A 13,024-nucleotide genomic window follows, 5' to 3' on the forward strand; every position below is an offset into this window, starting at 1 on the left:
AAATCTTTGTAGTACGAGACTATTTCCATACTCTTGTACAGTAGCACTAGAGTTCTTTCTTTTTGACCCACTCGCGGCCTATGTAAAACATGGCCTCCTTGGCAATGTCTGGACCGTACTTGCATAATGGTTGTTAGCCTGGCTTGTTAATTTTTCCGCTGCTTGACCTATTAGGTCGTTCTAGCTATATGTATTTCCAGTCGCAGTGTGCCGTCGTTTGTTGATACTCCTCTGATGATTTATTGGGATTCCTTTTGAAATGAGCTGGTGACAAATGGTCACTTAGCCTGATTGAGTTAGTTAGGTATGTACGTGCTTTTAATTTTAGCGTTTTTGTGTACATCTTCTTAAACTTTCTCCTCAAAGCTTCGCTATCTGCCTTGTACCGCTACCTATGCCTGTAAGAAATCCTATCGTATCAAGCTCCGGCCTGCTTTTTTTTTTTCACCTATACTCTAAAACGTATCTTGCTCATCTCGACTGCTGACCGGTTGATGCTTCCGTCTACTTTAAATCCAAAGGCTTCTGGAAGGTGTACGTTACCTTACGCGTCTTGCTGGGTGAACCCTTTCGCATTCCAGCAGGATGTGCCGAATGATCTCCGGATTTTTTTTTCTTTTCTGCAGCAGACACATGCCTCATTTTGTTGCGAATATTTCCTCCGCCATGTTTTTGTCCTCAGGCAACCAGCTAGAGCCTCGAATACCAAAGCACTGCCCTTTGTGTTATCGTGCAGATTTTCCTTTCTGATTTCTTGCTTGCCATTCTTGTAAATCAGAATGGTCTTTTTTGTTTCCATACCTTGCATCTAATTCACTATCTCTGTTTCTCTAACTTTCTTTTTAATGACTCCTGGTTGTCTGTTTACATTTTCGCTTACCCTGTACTTGACTGCCAACTTGTACTTGGTTGCGCTCGCAGAATCTCGATTTATATGCGACAGTGAACATTGGCCGTGCCGCAACGCGTAGGAGCGCGCAATGGCTTTTCAGTCGCGCCCAAACTTAGGATTCGCGCCCGTGGGAATCGGTGAACTCCTCACACGCTGCTCATATTCCACCGTGTATGTAGGGATGCTTGTTTTCGCGCAGACTACAAAAGAAGTTCTTCCCTTTCGGTCAGTCAGTGAATGCCAATTTTCCATTTTCATAATAGTTGTCGTGTTTCCGCGTCAGTCGTATACCGCAATGGTGTGATCCTATGCCTCGTGCCTATACTCCGTCTTGTGGGACGGAAAAAGAACTTACCGTGCAACCATGCGCTTTATATAGGTATACATGGGAGCAAGAAGAATCGGCACAGTCCGCGGTGGGGGTTTGTTTTACTGGGAGCAGCAGCAGTTCAAAATCTCGAAAGTGGGCCTGTTGCTCATCTGGCCGTCCGTCGTTCCGCCATCGTGTCGTCATCCTCCCCGGATAAGCTCCTCCCACTCGTGGGGTTAGCGCTCACCACGCTGCGAGGATTACCAAAACTGCGCCCGCCTTGCACTGGGCATCGAACACACGCCCTTGCAGCAACGTGCATTTGGGTGCCACGTACGCGCTAACCGCCGCTGCACTCTGGGCTACTGTAGGTTGCAGTGTATACGACTCACCTAAATATCCCAGTACGTATACTATACTGGCAACTCCAGAACCCGTTACTTGCGCTGGCAACACTTTCCAAACAAACTGGTGGCTATGCCATCCAGGTTTACGGCGGCCTTTTCGCTTGGTGCAGCTCTCACGCGTTTCGCGTTCGTGGTGTCGAATCGAGGTGTTTCGCCCAAGCCGAAACGGTCCTTGCTGCCGATTGCCTTATTTTGATCGGTATCGAGGATTTGAGCGACGAAGCCGCAGAAATCGTTGCCCTCTGCGTGCCAAAGTGTGGCCTGCCCGGCGAGCCGCGTCAGATATCTTTTTTTTTTTTTTTTAAAGGACAAGGAGCCTTTCAAGCAAGCCGGATATTTGAAATAAAAAAGGGGTGCGTAGCGGGCCTCCGAAACGTGCAATCACTTGTTCGCGGCGTTGCTCCACTGGTACAGGTACGATACTCGACTGTTTTCGTATGTCATAGGCAACTTCGCACTGAGACTAGTGTTGCAGTATATAGCATCTCCCATCGCACAATATATAGGCAGTAACGCCTGCTTTGCTTTCAAAAGCTAAATGCGGATATTCTGCACTGAGGCTAAAATCTGTAACGCCACCTGGTCAGTATAACTTGGGATAAAAACAAATGAGAGTTCCGTTTGTGAATCGGGGCCGCACCTTTCTTTTTATAGTTAGCTGACAGTGTGATAAGATTGTCTGCCCCTGATTACTGGTGCTGATTCATCCTTGCAGTACGCAGTGTTCGAGGCAGGGCTCGGGCTTGCGAACACAGCAGACGCCCGCCGCTTGTAGGAATTCTCAAACCCAAGTGAAAAGCGAGAAGTGCATAACAACCAATCGAGCCAAGTTTAGTTTCTTCCAACGTGTTTCCAAAATTTAACTTTGACAAAGTAACTTGCATTAGCGTAAATGCACGACTTGGAAACGAAGTTGTAATATATATTAGCTGTGTCCGCAGTGCCAGAGAGCAAACCGGTGGCACTGTGCGCAGGTCTAACGATCCAAAGCAGGAACGAGCGCTGTCTGCTGTTTGCTTCTAAATTTCTTGCCAGCAAATAAACTGACAACTCGGCGCGTTGAATGAGAAAACAGCATCTTCTGCTTGCACCGCTAAACTAAAGCATGCTACGAAAACGATACGTCGCCTCGCGGCATAACATGTGTCATCATCAACTTCAGACCTTCCTGGCAGTTATTCCTGCTACCCTGCCTGCTGACAGACGTACAGCAGCGAGAATATTCCTGCAGCTTAAAGCATTAGTGATACTAATGCTTGGGCAGAATGCTATAAACGGACAAAACCAAATGAAGCTTGAACGTACATCACTATAATTTATAAAACTGCCTGCCTAAACAGAGCACACTCCGCGATTGGAAACGCCATCAAGATATTGAAAGCAATGTTCTGATCGCCGGAAAGATAGAGGTCACGAGCGAAGTGTTTCGAACAAACCGGTATAGCATCAGTCGTCAGCTTTTCCCATTGCGATGTTTCTTATCCGGGTCGCTCTCCGATGCGCGTCGTCTGCTTCTGTCGCGAAAAGACAAACATTTCGCGGTTCCGCCCGAAGGGCGAAGCACCGATTGCGATAGCAAATCAGTAGATAGCTACAGGAAGTTAGGATAGTAGTTTTATCGGCCGTAAAAACTTGTGAACATTCGCTAACTAAATTAATGATGATAGAATATGTAAGCGTGACTCATCGAGGACGTAGACACACAGAGACAACGCTGTCTTTGCGTGCTGCTTCTTTCTACGTCATTGTTCAGTCGCGCTTACCCATTCTATCATGAATTCAAACCAACCAGCCCGTCAGCGTGTTTTAACTAAATTAATCAGCACGGTGTCATGCGCGCACAGGTAAACATGAACACATCTCGCTCGATGACAACGGAAACTATCAGTGAAAGCGCTACAGCAGTCACGAGCCAATTGACCTCCGTGCATCTGTCGCTTCAACGCGAACGAAACGTCGAGAGCACAGCGCATACGAAGCTACCGGTACTACGCGCACTCTGCAAACGTCGCAGATCGCTTTGAAGATGAGGCCCTAGGCCACGTCGCAGATTGCTTTCCACACACACGAGCGCTGGCAACGCGTTCCTAAAGGCGTCCACTACGGCGTTCGCGATTGGCGTGGCCAACGCCGTTGTAGACGCCGCAATCTCCACTCTGTGCGAAGCGGCGGGCGAGGAGCAGCACATCGAGGCACCGTGGCAGCCGCCGGAGAAGAACGGCCTCCTCCCTCGCCTTCCCCCCCCCTCGCCTCGCGCGCCGCAGGATAGGACACGCATCCGGGCCGCGTTCCTCGCCTCCTCGCTCGCGCGTTCGCTGGTCCCCCTCGCAAGCTTTCACGCGTACTGAACCTCACGGCGACGGCGACGCCGACAGCAGAAATGCGCTTGGAGTGTCCATATAAATTGCTATCACAATAAAATCATACATTACTGTCCTTACACGTCGATGACACGCATAATGGTACACAGGTCTTTCGACATTCGGATGTTTTTATCGTTCTTTTTTTTTTTTTCGGGATCGTGCGCGGCGGCATCACGACTGTTTGCGCATGTCGTGATAGGAGGCCCTCTTTCGCTTCAAGATTGAACCTGGGCTAGGGGGCAAACATTTTGTTGGGGTCGCCAATATCTTTATCGCATCGGAAATTTGGAATGCGGCTTATAGAATTAGATCCTGCGACGCACGGAAGGCCTTCCAGCTACCGGTGGTCTTCCTCGTCGGCCACGCGAAACGCGCTCGCGCGCCGAGTCGGTGCGGCCGTCTTCTAAGTTTCGCGCGTAGCTCAGAACTGAAGCGCACCCTTTTACACAGAGCGCAGAGGGTGCATGCGACCTGCTAGGCGCGGGGGCAGCGGCGGTGCTAGAGAATGCGCAACATTCAGTGCCCACGCCCTTTTGCGCACGCGTTTGCAGCCGCTGCTGCTTATCGTGCTGCCCCCCAGCGCGCTCTCTGATGTCCGCAGCCGGCGAGACTGATCAGTTTCCCGGCGGCGGGCATTAAACGAACGGAACGAACGGTAGGAGGAAAGACCAAAAAAAAAAAAAAAAGGAAGGAAGGGGAAGGAAGAAAGAAAGTGCGGGGCGAGGACGAAAAGGGGCGTCGGCGTGGCGCTGCCGGTTGAAGCGGGGCCGGTCTGCTCGGCATGCAGACACGCGCCGTCGTCCGACCCCCCCTTGGGACAAAGGTCAAGGACGCCGGCCGAGACTCCTTATTCCCCCGGGGCTGCCGCCTCTGCGATCTAATTGACCCCCGGGGGCCGCGCGCCAAATAATCCGTTGGGCGCTGCGTGTAGTAGACTGGCTTGCCCGTAGCGCCGGGGCCGATGCAATCGCCGCAGCCTGCACTGGGCGCGCGACGCCCCTTTCTTATCAGTATTTGTTTGTTTGTTTTCGTGCCCTTTCTTTCTTTCTTGCCAAGTAGACGATCTCTAGTCGTTGGAGGCCTGCGCCAAGATGGCGACCAACCCTGTGCGACACGGACGATGTCGCGCGAAAACTTTTTACTCCGTTTCTTGGGCTGGGAAGTGTACGAGCGCCACTGCCGGGCGCGGGGAAGCTTCAGGCTTTTGTGCTTGAGAACAATACTACCGTCGGACACTTACTTATTTTTTTGTAGTGAAAGAGCGGGGCCCCTTCAGTGATAGGGTTCGGTGATCTTTCGAGGACCGGCCTATTCATCCTCTGTGCTGCTTCGGAACGATTAAAATCACTCAATCAGAACTACTGTTTGCTAACTGCGTGAATCGCAAATCTGCTTCAAAATCGGGACGCCTGTTTCAGCCCGATTGAAGCAGTGCGCGTGTTATTACGTCGCGAGGGCGTGACCGCAGCGTTGTGTGTTTATAGAGGGCATACATGCAACTTTTTGCATGTAGGCTGTGGGGTTATCACCCGTGCTCTTGGGACAAAGGAACGACAACACAGTAGTGCAAACAATCACAAGGACATTTATTGCACCTTTCATAGACCAATGCCTGTTAGCCGAGTTGCTATCCACAAAACATGCCGATGGGCGCGCGACAAAACGCGGAAGTCCTACTCACCGCGACCGGATAGCGAGCGAATATGTTCGCCCCATGCTGGACGCCAACGTCTGGTCGTTCGCGCCTACGGTCACGCGAACGGTGGCGTGTTCGAACGATCGCGTTCGTCCATTCCGGTATAGGCCTCGCGAGACGGTCTCGCAGAAGCATGGATCTGCGCACGCGCGGAACGTCTGCGCCGCCTTCCAACCCGGAGCCAAAGAGGAATGAATGAAACCACGTTTATTCCACATTAGAATGCGCCGAGGGCGTTGCGGTGGAAAGGGAGGGGTATTATTGCAAAAGGGGAATGGTGAGGCTGCCTCCATTTTATTAAAGGGCCCCTCATCAGGCCCCATAGCAAATTTTGGTTATACCTTGGAAGTTGTTACGTGTCGTCTAGGGAGCGTTCCGCCGCAGAAGTTTTTCAAATCGGCTCATTAATACTCGAGGTATAAATATTTCAGTGCCGTGAACCCATGATTTCAGCAGGCGGGCTCCACTGCCAGGCAAGACGGTCTCTCCACTCCTCCCGTCTAGCGTTCGCAAGCAAAATTCCTTCCCGGCATTCTCCCATAACAGACCTCGAGGATCGCGTGACGCATACGTCATAGGCCCCATCTTCATTTTTTTCTCCTTGCTTTCTTTTTTTCTTCCTACGCTGCGCGTTGCCGCTGACGGCGCCGCGCGCGAGCTGTTGTTTCGTTCGCGCAGCGCACGATTTTGCGCGCTGTGCACAAGGAAACATGAATAGCGGTATAATTCAGTGCTACACGAATACTGAGGCAGAACAAGCGGATCGCAGTACATCGCTCTTGTTTTCGTGCGAAGTAAAAAAAAAAAAATTCTCAAAGTCACGTGTCACCACGAGCTACGTCACACTGCGGACACGGATTACGTAGGCGCATGAGCCCGACTACGTCACCGTCCCTTTCCGGGTGGATTCGCTGCGAGTGAAGAGGGAAACGGCGCTCGGATTTAAATTTCAGGCCTTTCCGCGGCGCGTAGCGATGCAATTCTTTGCAAACACGATCGTTGGCGCGCATTGTATGCTCTGCGCTTATCAGCTCAAAATGGCCAGACCTGGTGAGGGGCCCTTTAACGGTTCTCCTGGAGGCAGCTGGCTGCATGCCGGGTTAGAGGAGACGGGAGCTATCCGGGAAAACAACATATCGGGGGACGCGTGAGAGTCGCGCATCCCCACAAGGCTCCCTAATTGTGTGTCGCACCTGTCAAAGGTGTCGGTAAAGGCAGCAGAGTCGATAAAGCCAGCGCGCTAAGCGAGTGGCGATTTAATAGGATATTAGCCCGACTGGTTCGGGGAGTCCTTTAAATGCCAATGCGGGCGTTTTCGACGCTCGCGTCTGAACTGCTGAATGCCGCAAAGCCCAACGCATATCATATTTGACATGCTGATTTTGATGCCTCAAAATTCTAATTCAGGCGTGGGAAATTTAGCGCGAAACCCGTAGTACAGCGCTTTTGACACGCTGGAGGGTACAGCTGTAGATAGTTCTGTGAACCAATTAGTATTAATTACTTACTATACTAATTAGGTTTTCACTCAGATGATATTTCATTGTCTTTTTATTGTTGTAAAAATGTACTCTCCGCGGCCAGAAATAAAGGTGATCAAGTTGTTCCAATTTTCCTTGGTGAGGAATGTTGTTTTGGCTTTCGGAGTTAAGGTCCGGGGCTCTCCGCTGAACTCGTGAGAAGCTGTTTGTCTGGCTTAAAAAAAGAAAAAAAAAAAGAAACCTTCGCGAGTCGATTTGGGAGCAGGGAATTGAGTTGCTGTTCTCTGCAGGCGCCGTCAAAATGGAGTCAAGAAAGAGGTCGGGATTAAAAAGAAAGAAAAACGGTCGACGTCGCCAATGAAGCGCTGCTTTCCGCGCCGAGCACTGTACGCGTGTCTGATGCGCAATTATTGCTAAATATACGCGCGGACCGCAATACGCAAGCGGCCGCAGCTGCGGCGCTCGCGCACGGTAAACAACATAGTCGGTCGATCGAAGGTCCCGCGCGGATACCGCGTGTAATGGAAAGTGACCAGCGTGTGCTCGTATAGTAATACATTACACGGTGCTGCACTCTGCCGACTTTTCGAGCGCTGTCACGAAACGGACGCGAAGTCTGTATAGATGAAACCACTGACGTAGACCTACGGATTTTTTTTTTTTTTACAAGCTTCGTTTAACGCGAACGAGTCGAATCGGAAGTCGAGTTGACTCTGCCCGACCCGACCGCATTTACGTGTATCTTGTCAAGCGGGTCGCGAGAGCCAACAGACCCTTCTTGCCGTCGGGTTGACTGAACTGTGTACTAATTTCGACGTGCTCGAGCCGACCCGCTATAGCGTTACGCGAATCCGACGACCAGTTTTCGGACCGACAAGCCGACTTGATTTGACTTTAGCGGGTTACTGCACACCCCTTGCGCAGGCCCGGGTGCGGCAGACCTGGGCTCCCCCACCCCCCCTCCGAAATAAAACATATATATATATATATATATATATATATATATATATATATATATATATATATATTATATATATATATATATATATATATATATATATATATATATAAGGATCGCTTTACCCGGCTTGTTCATGCCTTTCGGGTAAGCCCGTGCAGTGCTCTAGTGCTCTTTGGGCCGAATGTGGAAGCACCCTCGGCCTATCTGCATGCCCGGTGTTGTGGCTTCCGAAGATGAATGGGATATCCAGCAGATATCCGCTGAGACGTGGATACCTCAGGGCTGCACTCTTTTTAAGTTTGCGTCCTTCAGGGTGTATCTTGTAAGCTGGCAATTTTGTATACGAAAGGCTACGGATGCCACAGCCCACGTCCCAAGCCGGCGTCACCGCGACAGCTTGCACAACAGTAATATTTACCGGGAAACATATGCGGGGAGCGCTACGTGCTTTGCATTGCCATCATGAGCGCCTTATCATCAATTATGTGGTTCGGATGCCTGTTCTTTATTGAAACGTATGCTGTTCTGTACGTTGCATGCACTGTTCGTTTCAAGTTGCTGATTGCTTGTGTAACCTCTGCCTTACGGGCGCATGAGCCATTGCATTTTTTTTGCTTGCTTCCGGGGGTATGAACCATTGATGATGATAGTTTTCGACATGCTGTTATGTATTTTGTATGCGTGATTCCAAAGAATGTAACTACTGTTCGCTTCGCTCTGCTGAGTGCTTGCAGCCTTTGCCTTACGGGGCTATGAGCCATTGCATTGTTTGCTTGCTTACGGAGGTGGGTGCGCTTAATGCTTGCACGGATATGAGCCATTGATGATGATAGTTTTCTGTCGACGGACACGGAAGAATCCGGGGATACTAGCCATATGCAGCTTCGCTGTAATGAGGGACTGGTCATTCTACCTTACGTGCACAACCTGTCACATCTAAAGATAAATATAAAGTGGCTGTAAGGCGATGTTTTTTGCGCCGCTCAAGCTAAGAGGCTTGTGGGAGAAAGGTATATTCTGATGCAGAGCATTTTCAAGGAGCATGTGGCATGAAGCATGCGCAAACGTTCGTAGATTGTGTGTATGCAATGTGATCTGCAAGATGCCACCTTCACGCAGCAAGGTATGTGTGCCTACGGGACGTTGTCTCAATGGTAGGTTTAGAGAGCACTGATACATGTACCAGGAGATCGGCGTGTCCAGCGATCCTGCAATTTGGCAATGCATTGTACAATGGGCAATATGTACGCAAACAAAGACAACAGTAATTGCTAAAGAAAAAAAGAATATTTGAGTGTAGTAGGATACAACTGTAAAAAAGAACGCCAGTTGGCAACCAAGGCACACGGACCGGGGTTGTTACTCCGCCAGCCAATCACAGAAGCAAACAAAATCGTCGTCATGCGACCATTTCAATATGGCATCGTACTTGATACCTCCGGAGCGTCTGCTGTTCTTGAGTGTTTTCATAGGCGGAAGCGATGAGGTGTGCAACAGACATGGACAAAGTGTATGGAGCCTGAGCATTTAACTCTTCAAAAGTCCACGGTACATGTCATTTCACTGCTGACCCCGTTTTACTCATGAAACTTCACTGCCAACTGAAGTGAAACTTGACAATAAATAGCCGCAGCGAAGCAAGCGTTTTATTTCATTTCAATAGAGAGTTCGGCTTTCACCGTTCCACTATAATAGACGAGTTAAAACGTGTAAAATTACGCGATTATAATTTTATTTTTGTGTTTACTGCCTTATTTAGGAACAGGGAAAGCTCAAAGTACGAACTATATGCAGCCTCGCGGAGGAACAGTGGCCGGCGGTTATAAAGGCGTGGGCAGGGCTTCACTGCAGACTTAAGTTCCGAGAGGCGCTAGAAATAAAAGAAGAAAAAGACAAGCCCTTGGGGCTCATCTTCCATCATGCTCGCTGACACCGAAATTATATACGCACGTACACGCAGAAGATACTAAAAGAAGTATAGGGGTGCAAAACTATGAGGACGCGATCTGACCGGATCTGTTGATTCCACACTTGTTCCCGCAGTCGCAATGCGTCATTGTGTTCAGTAGAACAATGGGATTTGATCTTATAACAAATCAGCTGGTAGTTCGCGCTTCTTCGTGTCACTTTGTGTTTTCCTTTTTTAGACGGTGTTCCTCACTGTTCCCGTTATAGGGTTCCTCGATGGCAGCGTCGCCGGGCTCGGTATCGAGGCACCTTATTCCTTTAGTGTGCACTGTTGATAGCGCAGTAACAATGAATGCGCGCGTGAGAAAATGCGGCGCACTCCTCATTTTTCTAGGCAGGCTGCTGCCCCGGCGCAAGTAGCACAATGAACTAGCCGAAGTTTTCAAAGTAAATTGCGTCAGAAAGTACGCAGAACATGATGCTACACATAAGCTGCGCACAATAAAATAGTCTCGGATTGTCGCGCGGAAACTGATGAAAGACAAAGCCTTCAAGGGGACGATTCACGTGCGGTCCGCAAAAGGTCCGGACCAGTATCCACGGAGCGTCCTTGATAGATTATTTGAGCGTGCATGTTCCATTTATCTCCAAATCGGGACGATTTGCATGCCGCACGAACGTGGAATATCCGCGAGGGTTTTTCCTGGGGGGGGGGGGGGGGGAGTACTTGTCAACACCCCTGTATTTTTCTACGTGGGGGAGGTGTAAGTGTGATCGATTTGATGTCTATTCGATTAAAGACATTATGGAGGTGTTTATGTAAAATTACAGCTGTTACTGTGCCGCTGGATGTACAAACCTGTCAAATGTCCCTCGATGTGCTTGAAGCTTGAAAACGAAAGAACAAGCACCCGTTTGGTCACGTTAAATTTCCAAGCATAGCGAAGTTGAAAGCGACGTTGGTCACAATGCGCTCTTGCTTTCGTGCGTGGGCAGCGTGGGTCACGCTGTTCGACCGGTGGACATGTACGGGTTTACAATCGGAACGCTCGCGTCTCCTACTGCAAGCCGGCCTCCGCTACAGTGTGACAACCAGCTATGACCGCTGGATACATGACAACAGATTCCACAAAACACTGCTTCAATTCATACACAACACAGGCCTCACAGCACACATATAATACAGATATACGCTCCACGAATTATGCCTTAAGGGCAAGCCTTCATCGCAAAAAAAAAAAAAAAAAAGACCGGTGCGCTTCGAGTTGTGATTCTGTGCTGTGTAATCATGCGTGTATTCGAGGTGAGCTCAACTGCTTCCAGATGAGCGACGAAGCGAACAAATAAACGAAATAGCGGGACGACATTCCCCCATGCGGCATGGCGAAGCATTGGTGTAGAGGGTGTAGGCGCTATCTCCTTTAGAACACATTAAAAACTCCCATTAGGTGATGTATAAACCAAGGCAAAAAATAATAATAGTGCTAAAATTTGTAACTGAGCCAGTTGGGACGATTGGTTAGCGTGGTTTTTTTTTTTTTTTTCGCAACTGTAGCCATCTGGGAACGGGAGTAGTCCATTCAGCCGTAATGGTCATTGCCGAACTCCCTTCACCAAAATCTCCATTGAACTCCCTTGACGCAAGGGAGACCGTGTGACAGGGAGCGCAACTCCCTTGACGTAAAGACAAAGGAGTTAAATGGAGTTCGCGGGTGCCTGTGTTCGCGGGTGCCTGTGTGACAGGGGTATTACAAGCGAGAAGAAAGGGGGTTAACCGAGAGGCCCGATTTTTATTAGTCATATCATAAAAAGCCAACAAATACTGACACCAAGGACAACATAGGGGAAATTACTTGTGCTCAATGCTTAATAAATGAAATAAAGAAACGATAAATTAATGGAATTGAAAGTGGATGAAAAAACAACTTGCAACAGGTGGGCCCACCTGCGGACGGGGAAAGGGCTCCGCGGTAGCTCAATTGGTAGAGCATCGCACGCGAAATGCGAAGGTTGTGGGATCGTTCCCCACTTGCGGAAGTTGTTTTTCATTCATTTTCATTTCCATTAATTTATCGTTTCTTTATTTCGTTAAGCACAAGTAATTTCCCCTATGTTGTCCTTGGTGTCAGTGTTTGTTGGCTTTAGTGTTTCTTATGATAGGGGTATTACAAGCACATTCAGCGTGCCCATCGCGCGATGATACGCCAGAAATGTGTCCCATGTGTTTGCCGTTTATCTGTCGCTTTGATAACAGCTTCAACTTTCACCCTCAGCACAGCTGCGCACACCAAAACCAAAACTAGAATGGTCCAGCACAGATAAGGGGACTCCCTATGCGTGCGGTCGGGGCTTTCAAAGGTCACGCGAGAACCATGGCGGCGGCGGGCTGCAGTGCTTCGCACAGGCTACCCGGTCGGCCAGCAAAGCAAGCCGGCTGGCGCAGGCAGGCTAGCTGGGGTGGCCCCGATTCGCGACAGGAGTGTGTCGCGCTCACTGCGTAACCAGAGGAGCCGGCGGCGGCAGCCAGTCACTCGGAAGAGCGGGCATAGCGGAGCGAGTGAAGGCCTCGAAGAAAGCAGGAACACAAAAATGACGTCAGGGAGGGCGCGTGGCGGACGCTGCGCTGCGGCTGTGGGGGAGTCGGAGTGCTGAACCCTTCTTGCACGAGACGAGCCCGATCGCGAAGACTACAGAAAAGAGTGCGCTAACGCAGACGAAGAAAATAAAGAAGCGGGCGGAGAGGAAGAGAGGAAGGCGCGCGGCACCGCGGCAACCGCCGGTGGTGGTAGTGGTGGTTTATTTTTAAGCCTGACCCAGTCGCCGCCGCTGCTGGAGATCAGCGCACGCACCAGCAGATGACGGCCTGCGAGCAGAAGCCGGCCGGCGTGCAACGGTGCCCAAAGAGAAAGGGGGTGACCACAGCTGCAGGTAGCCGCTTCCCTGCTCTTCTAGCCTGCAGCATGTTGGAGAGCGTGCGCCGCGCGCAACACCCGTTTTTTTTAACGC

At 50.0% G+C, this 13,024-nt stretch overlaps 1 protein-coding gene across 9 annotated transcripts in view; it reads left to right on the forward strand.

The window, feature by feature from the left end:
• LOC142572672 (rho GTPase-activating protein 23-like) overlaps nucleotides 1-13,024 on the forward strand; it is a 143,043-nt gene that overhangs the window by 31,284 nt on the left and 98,735 nt on the right. Inside the window, exon 1 of one of the 9 annotated variants that reach the window (XM_075681955.1) lies at nucleotides 12,770-12,946. The exons of the other annotated variants lie outside the window; for them this stretch is intronic. The gene's annotated coding sequence lies outside the window, so the exon portion shown is untranslated. Of the gene's footprint in view, nucleotides 1-12,769; nucleotides 12,947-13,024 lie in introns of those variants that run through there. 9 annotated transcript variants of the gene reach the window in all.

Source organism: Dermacentor variabilis, chromosome 2 (assembly GCF_050947875.1).
Source record: "Dermacentor variabilis isolate Ectoservices chromosome 2, ASM5094787v1, whole genome shotgun sequence".
NCBI lineage: Eukaryota > Metazoa > Arthropoda > Arachnida > Ixodida > Ixodidae > Dermacentor > Dermacentor variabilis.